The following is a 17895-nucleotide window of genomic DNA, read 5'->3' as shown; positions in this document are numbered from 1 at the left end:
GGGTGTGGGTTTTAGCATAAATGAAAGTGCATATTTTGTTTGAACTGTACAGTATAATTTTTATGTATGCTTCTACAAATATTTTTATTGTGTAAAAAGTGAAGTTATGTATGAAAGCTCATGTATTTAAAAAAACCCACAGAACTGAGCAGAATGTTCTTACTTGGGGAAAAAAAATCTATTCAGTAAAATTCTTCCCTGGTATAACTCATTAAAGTCAAGTCAATTAAGTTATTACACCAGAGATGAAACTGATCCATTGCCCTATAAACTGTGCAAAAACCACTTGTACTGAATATTTATGTTTCTTTAAGAATCAACTCTGTGTTTGTCTTAAAACGAAAACTAGTATCCAGCAGATATTGGTATTTTATTTAGTTATAATATAATGTAAAGTAAAATCCTGCCTCCTTAAAGGCAACCTTAATGTATGCGGTCTCCATGCTAAAAAAGTAAGTTCTATTTTTCATTAAAGAGCAATATGGGAACTTGTATCACACTACAAACAATGATACCTAAAGTGCAACCTAAGAGCTAAATATGAGGTTGTAGCATCACAAAATGCAAATCACACCTATCACCTCCATAACCTCAGGATGAAGATAAAGCTGTTCAGCTGCATGGTTTTATCGCTGATTAACTCAAACAGCAAGCAATTTCTGTTCATCCATCAAGGGAGTACAAATAAATATAATGGTTGTGCAGAGTTGTTTCTAATATAAAAAGTGTACGTGAATTTATGCAAATTAGATGTGAATTTGTTTCATGTTAACCAGGTTTCCAGTGCAGTTTCCTCCGTGCTGCAAAGCTGAGACACCCCTATTTATGGATAAAATGGAAGGATGGTCATCTGTGCATAGGAAACATGGGGAGAGAGAGGCAAAGGAGAGGGATTAAAAGTGTAAAATGTGTTCTTTTTAAATATTGTCCTTACTGCACCAGAGACTTGTCCTCAAAAAAGCATTAAAAGTGCCAATTATGGCTAGCTGCCTATTGTGTAAAATCTCTGTCACTTTTTTACTTTTTATGATTCTTAAAAACTTCAACACAAATGTTCTGATTAATAAAGTTCATTTTGAAAGTTATTAGACACTCTACATGTTTCACCTGTAACAAAATGTAATAGGTTATAGCTGCAACTTAAGACAATAAAACAAAAGTTATTGCTGATGCATTTTGTCACATTATTTATTAATATAGGCTAGTACTTATGATACTGCTTCATCAACCCTATGCTACCTATTATCATGAGAGGTTTGGGGATGGTTTACTGGCATGGAACTGTGAATTAGAATGACTTGAGTTCTAATTTTGGCTTTCACAGTGACTCCTTCTATGATGCTGGGCAAGTCATGGCCTGGTTTTCAGAGGTACCAAGCACCTACAACTCCAAGTGAAGTCAACAGAAGAAGATGCTCAGCAACTGTAAAAATCAATTAATATCTCTTCCTTAGTATTTTCATCTGTGAAATGAAGACAAAGGAAGGAAAGATCACTTATCAAATAACTGGAATTATCTGAATGTATTGCCTTTGCAGATCCAGACTGTACTGGTTTTTTGGTTTTTTTTTTTTTTGGAAAGCACCTTGATTGAACTTGAGATTTTGTTTAAAGAGACATACAGGAATATAGACATCAGATGTCTCTAAGAGTGTGTTACCATATTACAGAACAAGCATCATTACAACACTTATGACTCATCATTTTTACTGATTTTTATTAAACTGAGTGAAATATCTGATTGTGCATATTTAACAGACCAGGCATTTCTATCAATTGATAATATTTAAAAAAAATTAGACAGTTATGCAGGTTTTTTGCAGGTTAATGTACTTTGTGTATTGAATAAAAGATAACCAAATAGGTATATATCTATTTGTCTTCTGTCTATTTTGCTTGGTACATAATTGGTGTGTGAATTTTCCATAACATCCTCCCATATATATATATATTTGAATGATTCCTCTATGGTTCGACATTTTTCTTTTTCCAGTGAAAGGCTATTGGTAGTCTGGCAGCTACTAGCAAATGAGAAATTAATTCTTCGTTTCTTTTTGTCTGACCATGTCCACTGAGAACCCCAGCAGGATGACCAAAGGATGATTTGGTAAGAAATATCCAACGTTTTGTGATATTTGGTTACATATTGCATCTCCAATATGTCCATCATATATGCATAAAATCTCGTTCTCTACAATTCCTCCAATATTTATCCCCATTCAGTCTCCCTCTCTTTAACCTGACTTGTGTGAGGTACCATTGAAATAGTATTTTAAAGTTATTTTATTTTATTGTGCTACAGCCTAAGATTGCTGGTCCTCTTTTCCAGATCAAACCCCATTCCTCTGAGGCAATTTGTGTATTCAGGTCCCAGTGTGTCATATATGGACTTGTTTTTGTTAGGAAAGTTGTCTGCAAAGATAAATGATAAATGAGTTATTCTTTTGTTTCCTAATTGACTAGATATCGCTTCTCTTAAAGTTAGCTTTCCATATAAAGCAGTTCTACAAATTTTGAGAAACAAAGTGCCTAACTTGAAAGTACTGGTACCATGGAAAAGTGAGCCAGTTAAAGTTAGTTTTTATTTCTAAATTAGAAAAGTTTCTTTACTGAATAACTAGCTAACAGTATGTATTCCATGGCTTTCCTAATCTTTAAAGCTCTCTGGTTTGTGATTTGGGTTAAGATCTGGATTATTTGCAATGGGTGTCATTGTTGAGGGAAAAGAACTTTCCCCAAACCCATAAAGTATCCTTTGCTAAATGTGTATACATTTCTGGAGGGAATGACTTTTTATTAATCCATGGTTGCATTGCAATGTTTTCACTGCCACAATGTTCTTGGTTATAACTATTTATAAGAACATTATCAACTTAAAATCACACTTCTACTTGAATTTTTTTTAATCTGCTATTTAAACAAGTAACCACTATACATCTAGGTACTTATATGGTCCCCAAGAGCACAGAACTTGAGTGCCTCTTGAGTATTTTAAAATAGAAAATCACAACAACACTACATTTCTCTTACTTTCCAGGCCCATGAGACATTGATCAGTCTGTTCTTTGTATCTGAAGTCTTTATTGAAGGAAAGCTGAGTTAAAGAGCTGAGTTTGGCTTTCAATTTTTATATGGTGAGGTCCATGGCTTTCTTACCTCTTGTGGTAATGAATGCCATAGTATGTGAAAGTTCTGGGTCTCCTCTCCTATTGCTCAAGAGTTCCATTGCTCCAGTGGAATATAGCTGTTGAGAGAAATTATGATCACAGAGGCAGAAGTGACCTTTCAGGTAACTAGTTCCATTCCTATGGATGGTTTGAATATCAGGGCAGAGCCCTTCAAGTGAGCTTTGTATTCAATAGGGAGCTGATGCTGAGAGGAAAGTTCTAGGCTGTGTTGTTCTAGGCTGTGAAAGTTCTAGGCTGAGAGGAAAGTTGTGGCAAACTGTGTTGCTAAGCAGATGAGCTATTGCATTTTTTACCATTTGGAGCTCTTTCAGGGCATGTGGCTTCATTTTTAAGTATATCGAGTTGCAGTGATCAAGCATGAAGACTAAAAATATGTAAAAAGCAACAGAGAGTCCTGTGACACCTTTAAGACTAATAGATGTATTGGAGCATAAGCTTTCGTGGGTGAATACCCACTTCGTAAGATGCATGACATAAAAATATGTGGTTCACCATGGCCAGGTCTGAACCCAGCTGGGAGGAGAGCAATCTACTGAGCAGCTGGAATCATGGCTGTTTGGACATTGTGGAGCCCAAAAATATTCCAAGGCTGCAAACTGATGTAATTACCTGAAAACAAATGTCCTTATGACGGGGATGTTGTAGAGGAAGTAAATTCTTTAGTGTTCTTCACTTGTTATAGAAACACAAGAATTGCCGTCACTGATAAGATCAGTGAGCATCTGGTCTAGTACACTGTGTCCAAAAGCGATAAGTACCAGAAACCCTGAAGTGGGCAGTTATGGAATAACTTGCCTGTAGGGAAAGAAACTTCTCCATCTCCTTAATTTGCACGAGAGTTTATATCCCTTCCAAACTTTTTTTTTTAATCCTCCCCCAGTGTAACTCTTCCTAAGAGTTTCACTTCAGTCTCACCTGGGGTTTAGATTTAGAAAGATCTTTCTCTAGCTGCTGATTTCAAATATGTTTTCAGAATGCTGGAGATGGAACTGTTTGTTTGATGTAAAGAAGATATAGAGCTAAGCGTCAGCTGTGCTCTATTGGCACTTCAGTATGTGTTGTCTCATCTGCTCTCCCTGGTTGAATGATATGGAGAAGAAGATTGAGTCTTGTGGGATTCCACTGCTGGGGCTTTGGAGGCTGAGGAACAGTTCACAGCAATCCTGGCTTCAGTCTGAGATGAACAAATGAAGCCATTTCAGGGCATTTCAGTTTACTCTTGCATATTTTTGGAGGTAGAACAAGAGTATTTGATTATCAACAGCTGCAGAGAATTACAGCAGGATGTACTCCCCTTGTCTATGCACAAGAGGACTTCATCCCCCAGACTTTCAAGTGCTGTCTCTGTACCATACTTTGGCCTAAACTTTAGCTGAAAGGTTCCTAGAAGACTGACAGCTACTTGGAGACTGTTTTTGCTAGCTTCTCAGCGTGCTTAAACACTGAACAGTGATTTGTGAGATCATTAACAGTGAGTGATAGATTCTTTCCAGTGCAGTTTCTTCTTGCCTGTTTTTTCTGTCCAAAAATCATTGCAATCTATCACCCACTCTGAAGCATACTATAGCATGACCAATACTGAAGAAACTAACTCAGTAGCTGGATGAGAAGGGGCACTTTAGCAGAAGAGCCTATAGCAGAAGTCAGGGAGTCTTCCTATTTCTTTTATTCTTTGGTTTATTGGCTGGATAAAGGTTTGTGTAAGTTTTAGAATCTGGCTGAGTCCAAGAGTTTTGGGGTGGATTATGATGATCATTTTCCTCTTGTGACAGAGAGAATTCTTATTTCCTTCAGAAGTAGGAAGTGGTCTGACCAGGACTGGGATGGTTTTTGCATTTATGTCCAATTTCAGCCTGAGGATCCAGTCTGAGCCTTGTGCATCTGGGGATTATCTGTGAGAAACCTAAAGTGAAGAGTTCAGATAGGCAGTTTGGGGCTAGCATAGCAAATACAGCATCTTCATCTCCTAAGATGATGAGTCTTGTGTCAGACAACATTTCTATCAAAACCACTCGAAAGCCTTTGATGTCTGGGACTTCATGGATTAGCTGGATGTCCAGGTTCACCTTATTTCTGCATTCACAGATAAAGTGGGTGCACTCTAAGAATTTTGTTTTGAGTTAACTGTTCCTGCATTTGATCCTGGAAGGGAGTAGAACAGCTACTTCACTCAGATTTGTCATCCTTGCTCTGTGAGTTGTTTAAGATTACTATAACAGACCTCTTAGAAGGAAAGCTTCAACATCTCTCTGACCTCATCCCACTGTGCTTCCATTACCCTGGAATCTATCTTGAAGTGTTGATTCCCCATCACAGTTGTTTGCTTTGGTGCCTTCACTTAGTGCATCAATTTTACTTCCTTCTTCTCTTCTCTTCTCTTCTCTTCTCTTCTCTTCTCTTCTCTTCTCTTCTCTTCTCTTCTCTTCTCTTCTGAATCTCACTTCAGTCAAATTCAGAAGAGAGAAGACCTCTGAGTTTTGTGTTGGGCATCTCTTTATGTTCAGGAGACACTAACCACAGCTTATTGGAGACAATGGAGCACCTGAGATCTCCTGAATCTTCCAAATGACAGTTATCTAAGTCCAAACCATATGCCATCCTGGAGTGCTTCAAAAGGCTCTGCATCAAAGCACATGGCTACTGAGAGGAGATGCAACTTTAAAACTCTCCTGATGGAGAGCCAGTTGCTTTGAGTCAAGAAGATGTCAAGGTTTGGGATATGTGTGCAGAATGTCCTTTGAACTTCAAGATCCAGAATCAGTACAGGGCAGCAGCACTTCAATATAGACATCTTGAAATCATAGAGATTAAGGTAGATGGGGTCTTCTGAAATGTGGCCTAGCTCCTTGCAGTCTTTCTGACATGGAGAAGCAGATGTATTTGCTGCATCTGTAGCTTCTTTAGGTAGATGTGCCTCCTTATAGTCCCACAGTGTTCTGTACTTTGCATTGGTAGTTTTTGAACACTCAAAGTTCCCAGAGTATTTGTGAACTGTTGTAGGAAATGAGGCATAGACCAGTGAGACCTTGTAGTCTTAAGCCCTGATATTGCACAGATGATTTTTTGGTGTTGTATGCATCAGTATTGTAAAGTTACATCCTGCCTTTTTTTGAAGTGACAGTGCCTAGACCTGAATATTACATTTCGCTAAATCTACCTTTTAAAACAGAAGTCTACAGAACCCAAACTTCCCTTTGTATTTTCATGTGAGGGTAAGGTTTTATAACACTGAAACTTTAACACAACAAATCCTAATGCCATTCAATTATCTTAACTGTTTTATTTTGGAAACTATATTAACTTTTCTAAAAGAGTAATTATATACCTGTAATTCAACTTCTCTGAATATAACATTTGACTGAATTCCTATTTATGCCTCTTCCCCCCATCACATGGTTTTCCAATGATTATATATATTCTCTATTACAATTAGAACTCTGCTTTCTGCTCATCAAGAAACTGAAAGGGAATGTTTTAGAGAAGCACGGGACCTTGGCTGTTAGTATCAGAATGAATTTTTTTTTTAAATGGAGATATCCTATCTCCTAGAACTGGAAGGGACCTTGACAGGTCATTGAGTCGAGTCGAGTCCAGCCCGCTGCCTTCACTAGCAGGACCAAGTACTGTTTTTGCCCCAGATCCCTAAGTGGCCCCCTCAAGGATTGAGCTCACAATCCTGGGTTTAGCAGGCCAATGCTCAAACCACTGAGCTATCCCTCCCCCTAAGCACAGAAATTTTGCTTTTCTGTGTCTCAGAGTGCACAAACTCTTTGAAAGCTAGTTGAACTCTGGCTTGATTCATGCTAGGGAGCTGGAACCCAAGAGCAGGATGCTAGTCAAATGATACCTTCGGAGAAGCAGAATTACAGCTGAGTAACTCTCTTGTTTGTTTACTTTGTGCCTTTGACAACATTGTGTAATCAGTTTTAGTTTCCTCTTGCATGGGCAGTTACTATGTTAGTGTCCTCTGTTTGTGAGGCTCTTTCATACAACAGATGTAAAAAATATACGTTAAAAATTGAAAAATGTGATTAGAAAACTAGAAAAATCACCAGAGGTACTTGGGGCATGTGTGGTACCAGACTCCTTTAAACTTATTTTTAAAAAGACAGAGTCAAACTGACCCCCCATACATACAACTGGTGCCATCAACTTTTAAAAAGAACTCTCTATTGCAATCATGGGACCTAATGAGTTCCCAGTCCACAAACACAGGGGCTCCTTAACATATGCATTGAAGGGAGTGGAGTCAGCTGCCTCCATAAACTGTCCCTTCTCCTTCCCTGGGACCCTGTGAAAGGTGTTCCATGAATGTAGGATTCACACAGGAAGTAGGTGGAGAGAGGATAGGCCTGACGGGATGCCCATTGTCCTCCACAGTTTTGCAGATTTTCCCAGAAGAACCTGAATATATATATATATAAAATCATAGAGCTGCCCTGGTCATGGAGGTTGCTGCAGTCAAAGGGAGTCCCTAGTCACACAAACCCATGGAGCTGTTCTGCCAAAGAATTGAGAGGCCATAGCTAGTGCAGAGGCACTGGGCTGCCCTGGATCCACCTGATTTAGGGCTAGTACCCTGACCCTGGCATATTATGTGGGAGTATTTGAGGAAGAACTGTGTGAATGGATTCTCCCAGACCCGCTACCTCAGCTTTTACCATGAAAGGGGATAGAAAGCCACAGAAAGTCATCAGTTAAAAATAGCTGGGTTGTGGGGTCAGAGAGGAGATGGCACATCATTATTTTCCTACTCTCCCAGTCACACAACCAAAGACCTTAAAGAAGTTAACTTGCTAGACAGCTCACTTTTAAAACTCACCCATATATAATCTTTACAGTATCACAGGTTTTCAGTGTGATTCAGGAAAGGGTAGTCTTAGTGAAAGTTAAATAGGCCAGCAGAACATTCATATATGGGGGGCAGGATTTACTTATGGAATGAAAAGATGTTGATATTTCAGTTTGTATGATGAACATGAATTTATAATTTATTGAATAGGAAACTGGCCTCCACAGAGCCTTAATCAGCACCAGCCTATTCACTCAAATAAAACCACATGATAGTATTGGAGGGCGGCTTGATTTTGAAAAATTGAGCGGGTGGTGCAAAGATCACCACACAGATACAGGGACTCGAGTAGGAGCCTGTAGATATATAACAGGCAGTATTTTCACAAAAACGTGTTCATAGGCCCTATGGAATCTGCCCTAGCTCTGGTATGTTTCAAGCCACCGTTCCCTACTTTTCATAAGTCCCTCTCACTGCAAGGAGCCGCAGCTCTGACAAGCTTATTGCTACTGGTGAAAGGTGCCGTTAAGTCCTAATGGAGCTGCGAAATGAGCTTGTTTCCCTGGGACATGGGATTTAGCTAGAAAGAGCGAGCCGAGGAAAGGAAGCGGCAGCGTGAGGGGCTTATTGTACCCTGCGGGCTCCGTGGCATTCAGTCTCTCCGGAGGAGTTTCGCTTTGCAGCGCTTGGGAAGTTTGCGGCGGCGAGCAGCTGCCAGCGCCGGCCAGTACTTTCCGGGACTCTGCCGTGGGTGGGGGCCTCGCTGGAAGACGCAAGCCTGGGCTGGGGAGCGAGGCAGCCGGGTGCGCGCTGGCAGCAAGGCGCAGGGGGGTCCCGGAGGAGAGCCGGGGCGCGGGCTCTGCCGCTGGGGGTCAGTACGTGTGGCCGGCTTCAGCTCGGACCCTGCGATGGGGCTCGTGTCCCCGGCTATACACCCCACCCCCTTGCTCCTCGTTCCCTCCCCGGGCGCGGGGCGGCCAGGCTGGCTGGGGCGCCCCCGGGACTGGCTACGGGGAGGAGCTAGGAGTGGGCTCCGGGTCCCCTGCGTTTGGGCAGCGCCTCAGTCCCCCGCCGCCGGCAAGCAGCTCCCGGGGAGCAGCAGGCCCGGTGAGGCGGGGGAGGAGCCCCTGGCGGGGGAGAGGTTAGTGACCCCTCTCCCCCCCACCCCCAAGCGGGGCTGGATTCTTGCATAAATTATGCCAGGCTTGGGTGGTGACGTGTAGGGCATGGGCGGGGCCTGCGGGCGCGCTCGCCCCCGGGGAGGGGGCGGTGTCGGGGGCGCGCCTTGTGGCGGCGGGAGGGGGGCGGTAGCAGCAGCAGCAGCAGCGGCAGCCGCCTGGCTGGCTGGTGTCTCGCTCGGCTCCTGCGGACGCGCTCGGGAACTATCGGATTAAACTTGAATCGAGTGAAAATTACACAAAGGAGCGGAGCGGAGCCGGGACCCGGCGGAGAGCCCGACACGGCCCCAGACCCGCGCTGACCTCGGACAGGGACCTTCTCCGCCCCCACCCCCCGCACTCCCGGCGCCAGGGAGCAACTCCGCCGGGCGTGCGAGCCCCGCCGCAGCCCCGGGCAGCGGCACCAACTCTGGAGCGTGTCCCCTCCTCCTCCCCGGCCCCTCGGCAGCGGGCAGCGAGGGAGCGAGCGGGGGACACCGAGCCCAGCCAGCCCTGCGCTGACCTGGTGAGTGACCCCGCGCCGCGGGCACGGCCGGCGGGCGGGAGGGGAACTGGGGGCCGGATGGCGGGGGAAAGAGACCCGCGGCAGGTCCCTGCCCCCCGGGGAGCCGGGTGTCAGCGCCCCTCCCTCCGGGGCACCCCCGCGTGGGGCCGCGCGGTCTCGGCGGGGCGCTGCCCCGCGGGCAAAGGGCTTTTTGTTGTGCTCCGGCTGCCCGGGGCAAGGGAGGGCCGGCCGCCCGGCCGAACCCCCGCCAGCTCCGCAAGTTTGGAGGGCGATGGAAACCGGGGAAAAGTTGGGTAAAACTGCGCGAGGGAGAGAGGGAAGGAGGGAGCGGGCGGCGAGGCGGGGGGCCGAGCCGCGGGGAGAGCGGCTCCCTCTGGGGAGCGCTGACCACGCTGACTGCTCCCGGCGCCGGCAGCACAACAAGCGCTAACAAAGTGAGCGAGCCCCCCCACCCGCGGTCCCCGGGCGGGCACATGGAGCCGGGGCGCGGGGGGAGCCCCCCGGGGAGGCCGGGAGTGTGTGTGCGGGGGAACACGAGGTGCCGCCGGGGGTCTCCGCCAGGGAGGGAGGGGGAGAGTCATACGCAGGGGGCCGGGGGAGGGAGGCCGGCAGGCGAGGGGGCTCCCGGCTGCTTCCAACAGCCGGAGAAGAAAGAGAAGGGGGTGGGGGAGAGACACTACCTAACGCGAGCTGGACTGGTGCTGGCGGCGCCTGCATAATAGAGACTTAACCCTGCGAACCAACTCGGTTCCCCTTCCTACCCCGGCCCCCTCCCCAAACTGGGTCCGGAGCGGAGCGCTGGGCAGGGCGCACGCGAGCTGGGACTGCTCCCCCTGAAATCAAGGCCATTTTGTGGGTGAGCGGAAAAGGTGGTTTGAGGCCAAGCGGTCAGGGAAGGAGGGGGGGGGTTGTTTGTGTTTGATTCACACAGGGAAATGAGGCTGGCAGGCGATTCTCTCTGTCTCTCTGGTTCTCCCTGCTCTGCTGAGGGTTGGGGTTGCTGCTGCGGCGGGGTTGGGTACTGAATGGGGGGCTGGTGGAAGTGGGAAGCGGACACTGGAGGGGGGGGAGCTGGAGGGGGGCGGAGGGAAGGTTGTTGGTGAGACTCAGGGAGAAGGAGCTGCAGGCAATGAGCAGCCATCATTACGTTGCATTCATTTATCCTGATAGCATTACATAAGGGGACACCCTCTCACACTCTGGGGTACCCCCCGAACTGCTGGCGGTGTTATTTTAGGGGCCACTGGGTTCTGGGGAAGGGGGTCACTCTCGTGCACATGCCCTAAATCGGACGGGTTTCTTTAGATCACTTTTACACTCTACTCACGCCTTGGTTTAAACTAGTTTTTAAAACGGACAATGGACAAAAGAAAAGTAGCAATGCACGGGGAGTTCCCTTTGAATTTCTAAGAGATTGTTAGATACCCCACACAACTCTCCACGTACTTGCCCCACTTTCTACCTTTGTTTTGGTTTGGGAAGGTACTGAATGTGCCTTCTAACTACATTTAGGCGAGATTTTTCGTTTGTGAGAGCTTTTTCAGTTACTTGCTCTCGCGTGGATTTTGGTTTGGGGAATATCAGAAAAACCTTCTCAGGGCAATAAGTTTCTTTCTGTGTATATGTGAGCCTCGATTTTACTTTCCTCAGAGTAGAATCTGAGCGATGTTTGTACTGAAAGATGGCTTTCAGGGAACTGTTTGTCATTTTCTATCGTTGTATATGGGACTAAGGGAGATACAAAGAAACAAGTTGAACAAAAAATGTTTCTGTTCATTTCCTCACAGATCATCCATTCTAACGACGGCAAAAAATCTTAATGACTATGACCTTAGCAGCATGGGTAGCTGATTTATCCCAATTATAAATCCCGTTAGTTTGCAGTAATGTGTGAGTATCAATATATAATTCATATTAAAAGCATGACCAGTAATTATTTTTATAAAAGTTGAAATCCATCATTTTCCAGAGAGAATGCTGCATCTGTCGCTTGGAGTGTTTTTGTCTTGCTGTTGCACAACAGAGACTCTCCAGTCTTTAACCTAAAATGGCAGCTTTAATTTGACTGGGGCCCATTCATTGACAATGATAATAAAAAGGCTGAAAGCTAAATGTAGCTGGATGCTTGGGGCACGTTGCAGGACTCTTTTGCATCGCTAAGCACAGCAGAGAGAGGAACTTCTAAGCTCTGTAGTTTCTTCATCAAAAGTTTTCAACAAAAATTTCCTTTAAAAAAATCATGTTGCTTTGTATAACACATGCTGAACAACAGGGTAGCTTAAGAACTTAACCATGGTAGACAGCTAGATAGGGGTTATTTTAAGAGAGAGAATTGCTCTGTTTAAACAATAGGGGGAAAATCGCAGTAGTTCCCTTTGAAATAACCTGCAGTACATTGGGAAATTAACCCATTTGTTTCTGAGGTTTGTAACAGGTGATGGGGCGCAATGTTGACATTTATATCTCTAGCTGAGAGGATAAAATAGGCATGTTACTTTTGCTATTTATATGGCATTATAGAGGTGCTAGATATATTACATACTATGTAGTTTAATTGTTCTCAGCTAAATAATACCATATCTTCTTGGAGATGACAGTTACTTTCTCTGAGAACAACATTATTTGAAGTTTCAAACACTAGTTTTGGAAAACAGAACAATAGTTTTTGTTTTTAGATAGAAATGGATAATGCCACAAACCTTAAGGTCTGTCCTGCTTAACACTTAACTTTGTTTTAGTTGCTTATTTTTAGTCCCTTTAAACCTTACAAACACTTTAATTTAAAAAAGACATTTTCCCGGAGATACTTTGGTCTAAATTATATCATTTAAGCTTGAATCCTTTAGTCAGTTAAACTTGCATTGCTATCAATTGGATAAACACTTGACCAAGCTTCTCACTAGATATTTAACACTGTAATGGTATGCCTTTTAATTTTAAAAAATTAAAAGTAGTTGGTTTAAACAATAGAAAAACTTGCTTATTCTTAATTTAGAACATGCACACAAGTTTGCTGCCTGTCTAGCTATTCAACAAAGTTTTGATCAAAGTGCGTAAACATTTGGAAAGGATATTAATCCTCTTATAAAATGTTAGTGTGTAAAGGAATGATATAACAGAAATATTAATTTGTAACAAGAGACTGGACTTCTGCTTACTGAAAGCAGACAAAAGTGTACACAAATAGGCTAAACTTCAGTATGGTTTTGGTGACTTCCATTGAAATACCTATTACTATGAATGTGTGAAATTTAGTTTTTAAATAGCACTGGAATGTGGTTTTTTTTTTTTTTTTTCCCCTCTAGTGAATGTGCAAACTGTATGCTACAGCTATTTTATAAAATATTGAAGGGTTATATCAAATAGCACATATTTACTTTGGAAAAGTTAGTATATTTTCAATCTAAAAGTTTAAATAAGGTTTACAACCTTGATCTAGGATTATCATATATTAAAAATTAGAAATTATCTAAATACTTAATCTTTGTAATGCACCATAAGTGAAATTATTTTAAACTGTTTTTTTAAGCTATTTCTTATTAGCTTCAAATATTTTCAAGCTGTCAGCTACCATGCTGGAATTTTTTATAGGCCAATTTTGATTTGACTGAAGATGTTGTTGTACCATTTTTATAAATATAAGGTGCCAAAAGTAAAGCTCTGTACAAGTACAAAGTATGTTACTGCTGAAAAGGCCCTAAACTTCAGATGTTCAATGGAAATGGCCTAGGCCCTTATCTAAAGACAATCTTAAGTATAAAGAGACAGTAGGGAAAAAACAGATAATTTTTGGATCTGTAAAGGGCAAAAGCCTTAAGAAACTAATGATTATTTGCAATGCTATTTCAAGAGAATCTCCTAAATCTTGCATTGTGACTCTTTGGATTGGCATGACCATATTATATTGTCTGATACTGGCTATATCTATCTAAATTCTGATGTGACACGTTTAAGCAGTGTGTGTGAGGAGGGAAGAAGGGGCCTGAAAGATGGGGAAGGGGGGGAAAACAAACATGTAAGTGCCTTTAATTCTATGCCAAATCTTTAGCCTTCATTTCCTGTAGGTAGTATATCTGTCAATTAATTTCCAGATGGAAGGCCTTTAAAATCTGCTGAATGTTTGAATGGGTGAATTTAGTGTTCACAAATAAGGCTGTCTGGATCAAGTTGGGGCTGGTGGTGTGGAGCAGTTGCACAGCAATCTCTACAAATACACCTCATTCTTGTCTTGCAACCCCTCTCCTATGTCGTTCCTGTGGATAGATTACCAGTTGTTCTGGATTAGGGAATGTTTTAGTGATGCTCAGAGGCGATATGGATGAAACAGCATACTTTCTACTATTGTGGCTTAGGCCTTGTCTACAATATGAAAACTATACTAAACTGATTTAGTTACACTGGTAAAACTTTCTTGTGTAGACAAGACCTTAATTTCCATTTTTAATCTGTTCTCCAAAGGGGCAAAAGGCTGTTGCATTAATCTGCTGCCACTACCTAGTTCCATCTGTGGCAGATTCCAACTTCTTCCTTAATGCATCCTCTTTCTTTATTTCCCAACCAGTCTTACACCCATAAATAGTACACTTGCTATAAAGACTCTCTCTAACTTATTTGAGCTAAGATTTAAGATGACTGTTGGAATCCTACCAAAGTTAAGAGGAGGAAAACTGTTTATTGTAAGGAGACCTCTAATCTGGTTTTAGGATCCTTTGTTGCAGAGAGATGGATAATTTATTGTAGAGCAGCAGTTACAGGATATGTAACGTTTTTTTTCTTTTTTTCTTTTTTTTTTTTTTTTTGAACGCTTCTGGCAAGGTGCTAAAACTTGAAGGAGTCCTTCGTTTTGTTTTGTTTCCATCCGTATAATCTAACTTTCTGTGACTCTTATTTTACCATGGATTGCTTAGAGTGAAAATACATTGCATGGTTACAAACTGAAATGCCTTTATTCTCCACTATTTTCTAAATAATTATTCCATTCAATAAGATGCTTTCTGTGACATAGAGAATACGTTCCAAGTGTCTCAATAGGACAACAAAGCTCTTAAGGGTGTTCTTAAGTATACAGAAACTGATTAATTCCTATCTTCCAGCTGTGATTTTTTGTTTTGTTTTTAAAGCTGTAAACATGCATCTAGAAAAAAATCAGATAGGAGCTGATTATCCCTAAGTTTCTGACCTCTTTAATTTCATGCATACTGTTCCATAGCTGTTTCTGAACATAGTGTTTGTTCTTTTCTATTCTCCATGTTTATATCAAATAGTGTGCTTTTCTTAAAAGTTGGAGAAACAGACTGATGGCAGTGAAACTTTTAAGGATGCATCTTAATTTAAAAATGGGGAAAAATAAGCAAGACCATTCATTTAATAATAGGTCAGATTAGTGGTCTCAGAATTCTATTTTGAAAGTTGATTGGCATTTGGGAGTGTAGGTGCTGGTGGTGCGGCCACACCCCCAGACTTAAAGTGGATTCCATTATATACAGACTTTAGTTTGGTTCAATGGCTCTCAGAACCCCCCCAAATCCCCCATACAAATTGTTCCAGCACCCCTGTTTGGGAGCTGACTACAAGCCCCTGCTGTCATGAACTAGGGAACACTTTGCCTTGTTGTGACCCCTGTAGCTATTTTGGGTGTGGTGTTGCCTGGCTTTGGAGGGAGCTGTAGCCAACCTTCCTCTGACATAGAGACAATTGCTGTAACAAGAGGGCCTTGAGGGGAATGGTGGGGAATAAATAACTTCAAGAATCAATTGTCTGGAAAAGTCAGTGCAGCCAAAATGTCTGCCTTCTTCCTAATGGTTCTGTGAGGAAAATTAAGTTTCACCATACATAATCTTGATCCTAGAGGTTATTTTGTTCAGAGTTCATTGAAATATGGGCCCACTTTGTTTACTATGATTAAAAGTTGCCTTCCTATGAATAACAGAAAGCAGCGCTGAGTAACTTTTAAAACCTTCTAGTCTGTAAGATTGTTGAGTTACTTTTTAAGTTATACATTGTAAATAATAGTCAGCTCACGATTTCAACAGGTAGTTGTCTATTAAACCCTGCTCTAGTAATCAAATTTTGCAATAAATTGCCTTATATGCAAATATTTGGAGGTTTTTTTTGTAGACAATTCAAATGCCATACTTTTTTTTTTTTTTTTAAATCTCTCATTTGGTATTTCACTCCCATTATTAAACATAAATGTTTTGTGAAGTGTAGTAAACTTTGCTGTAGGTAGAAATCAGATTTTGTATCAATTTTAAAATATACCTGTAATATCTCCTTTGTGTTTTCTCTCAAGACTGAACCACTCCTCTTACATTTGTATTGAAAAGTCCTTTGTCAAACCTCCCAGTTTATGCTGCTCTTCGTTTGCTTGATGGAGTCGCTTGCTTTTTTTTGGTTTTGCTTTTTTAGTTGTTGTTGCTAGGGTCAGATAATGATTTTGTTTAAAAAATAATCAAACATCTCAATTCCTAAACTTACTTTGTCCCTAAGATGTAAGGGAGCTTCCAACTAGTGTAAAGAACCAAGGGTCTGATCCAAAGCCCACTAAAAAGTCAAAGTTTTAGCACCCAGACTCTGACCCAAAGAGTGGAGATGTGGTGTTATCTCTAAAATGCCAGCATAGCTCAACTTGATCACTTTATATATTTCAGAAAGTTGCAGTCAGGATTATTCATGCGTCTTTGAATAGAAAAGTGTTTTCAATATTTTACAGTTTTACACATTAAGCTTTACTTTGTGTTGTACATTTCATGAAAATGCTATCCTAGAATTCTTGAGAGTTAAAATAGAGGATTGGAGAAGTTAGTTAAGAGGTAGAGGCAAGGGAAAAATGTATGCAGATGAGACTTTAAATGAGATAGAAATAATTACGTTGATACAGGAACGCTGTTCCATGTGACAGGAGGTATAAGGAAGAAGGTACTTGCACAGTTGAAGTTTTTCTGGAGACATACTCTCATCTTCATGAGAGATGATAGAGACAAAGTAGATAAGGGACTTGAGTAAGTCCAAAGAGGATTTTAGTAAGGGGAGTTGTCCTGAATCTTGAAATAGAGGGCTAGTGGATTTGCACAGGAATGGGGCTGACTAGTATGTGTTGAGGAGCCCGTAGGCATTCTTTGTAAGAGATAATGCGGAAAGTGGCATTCTGACAACGCTGGAGCCTAAATAATTGGGACTTGAGAAGGCCATGGAGAGGTTATGATGATCAGTGGAAAAAGGAAATAAAGGGAGGTAGAGATGAGTCTGTACAATACATGGGAGAGAATGCTACTCTAAACCTTCAAATCTCACTATCTCTGTGTGAGAGGAGAAGAATTCAAAATCAAGAATGCCTCCACTTTTCATTGTTTCAGTAAGTGGAAGATCGGAGCTGAGGGTAATTTGTCTCTCAAGGTGTTTTCTGACAAAGATTTATTAATCCACCTATCTGATGGAAGTTGTGACACAAAGCTACAAGTTTACTTGGTAGGAACTGGCAGAGAGAGGACGGAGAGGAGTCCTTTTAAAGGTGATGAGAGGGACGTGGTTTAGTATTAGCATAAAGCTGAAAGTAAGATCATTGGGAGAAATCTGAATTGAAAACTATCAAACACTTGTTAGAGAGATTCAAAAGATGGTGTGTGGGAGGGGCATAAGGGTAAGAGCTGTTCAGATATTGTGGTGTAAAATCCTAGATAGATATGGTGAACTACTGGGTTCCAAGGACTGTGCTCTAGTTTATAGTTCAGTGTGTAGCACCCCTTCCCCTATCTTGCTGAAACCTCCAGACTTGCTGAGATAGGAGAGCATACCTGTTAAGTTGAAAGTTAGAAATCTGCCTCTTGGAAAATGACTCTAGCTTTTGTATTCAGTGATGTGTATTGCAATATTTATGTATATGATAGCAAATATCCTGATAACCAGAACTAACAAAACTAGCATGGAACAAGCTTTAGGAGCGTAGGAAATGCTGTGTTCATAGCTGTGTCTGGAATCTCCCTGGGTTGATATCTAGATAAATCTGGTGTTTACCAGAGGCTCTGCCCCTAGTTTTTCTATATCTTGGAGTGATGAAGAATTGCTAGCCCCTGGTGCGGGCTGCTTCTTGTCCTGGGTTAGAAGGAAGATATCTGCTTTCTGTCATCAGCTGGGAGATAGTTTGGCTGTGCTGCTAGGGTGGCTGTTTGGGGTTGCTCTTTGCCCCTTACCCCCTGGTTGGAGGACCTCTGGCCCTGGCTGCTGATTCCTGGT

At 42.1% G+C, this 17895-nt stretch overlaps 1 protein-coding gene across 2 annotated transcripts in view; it reads left to right on the top strand.

Moving 5' to 3' along the window:
• Positions 1–9318: 9318 nt before the first annotated feature.
• The window catches only part of CHD7 (chromodomain helicase DNA binding protein 7), a 182151-nt gene continuing 173574 nt past the window's right edge, over positions 9319–17895 (top strand). The window contains exons 1-2 of one of the 2 annotated variants that reach the window (XM_054019707.1): positions 9319–9663; positions 11451–11553. The gene's annotated coding sequence lies outside the window, so the exon portion shown is untranslated. The remainder of the gene's footprint in view (positions 9664–11450; positions 11554–17895) is intronic. The other variant, XM_054019706.1, reaches the window with a different exon arrangement.

The sequence above is a fragment of the Malaclemys terrapin genome, chromosome 2 (assembly GCF_027887155.1).
Source record: "Malaclemys terrapin pileata isolate rMalTer1 chromosome 2, rMalTer1.hap1, whole genome shotgun sequence".
NCBI lineage: Eukaryota > Metazoa > Chordata > Testudines > Emydidae > Malaclemys > Malaclemys terrapin.
Note: the sequence above shows the minus strand (reverse complement) of the source record. Positions and strands in the feature narration are given on the sequence as shown.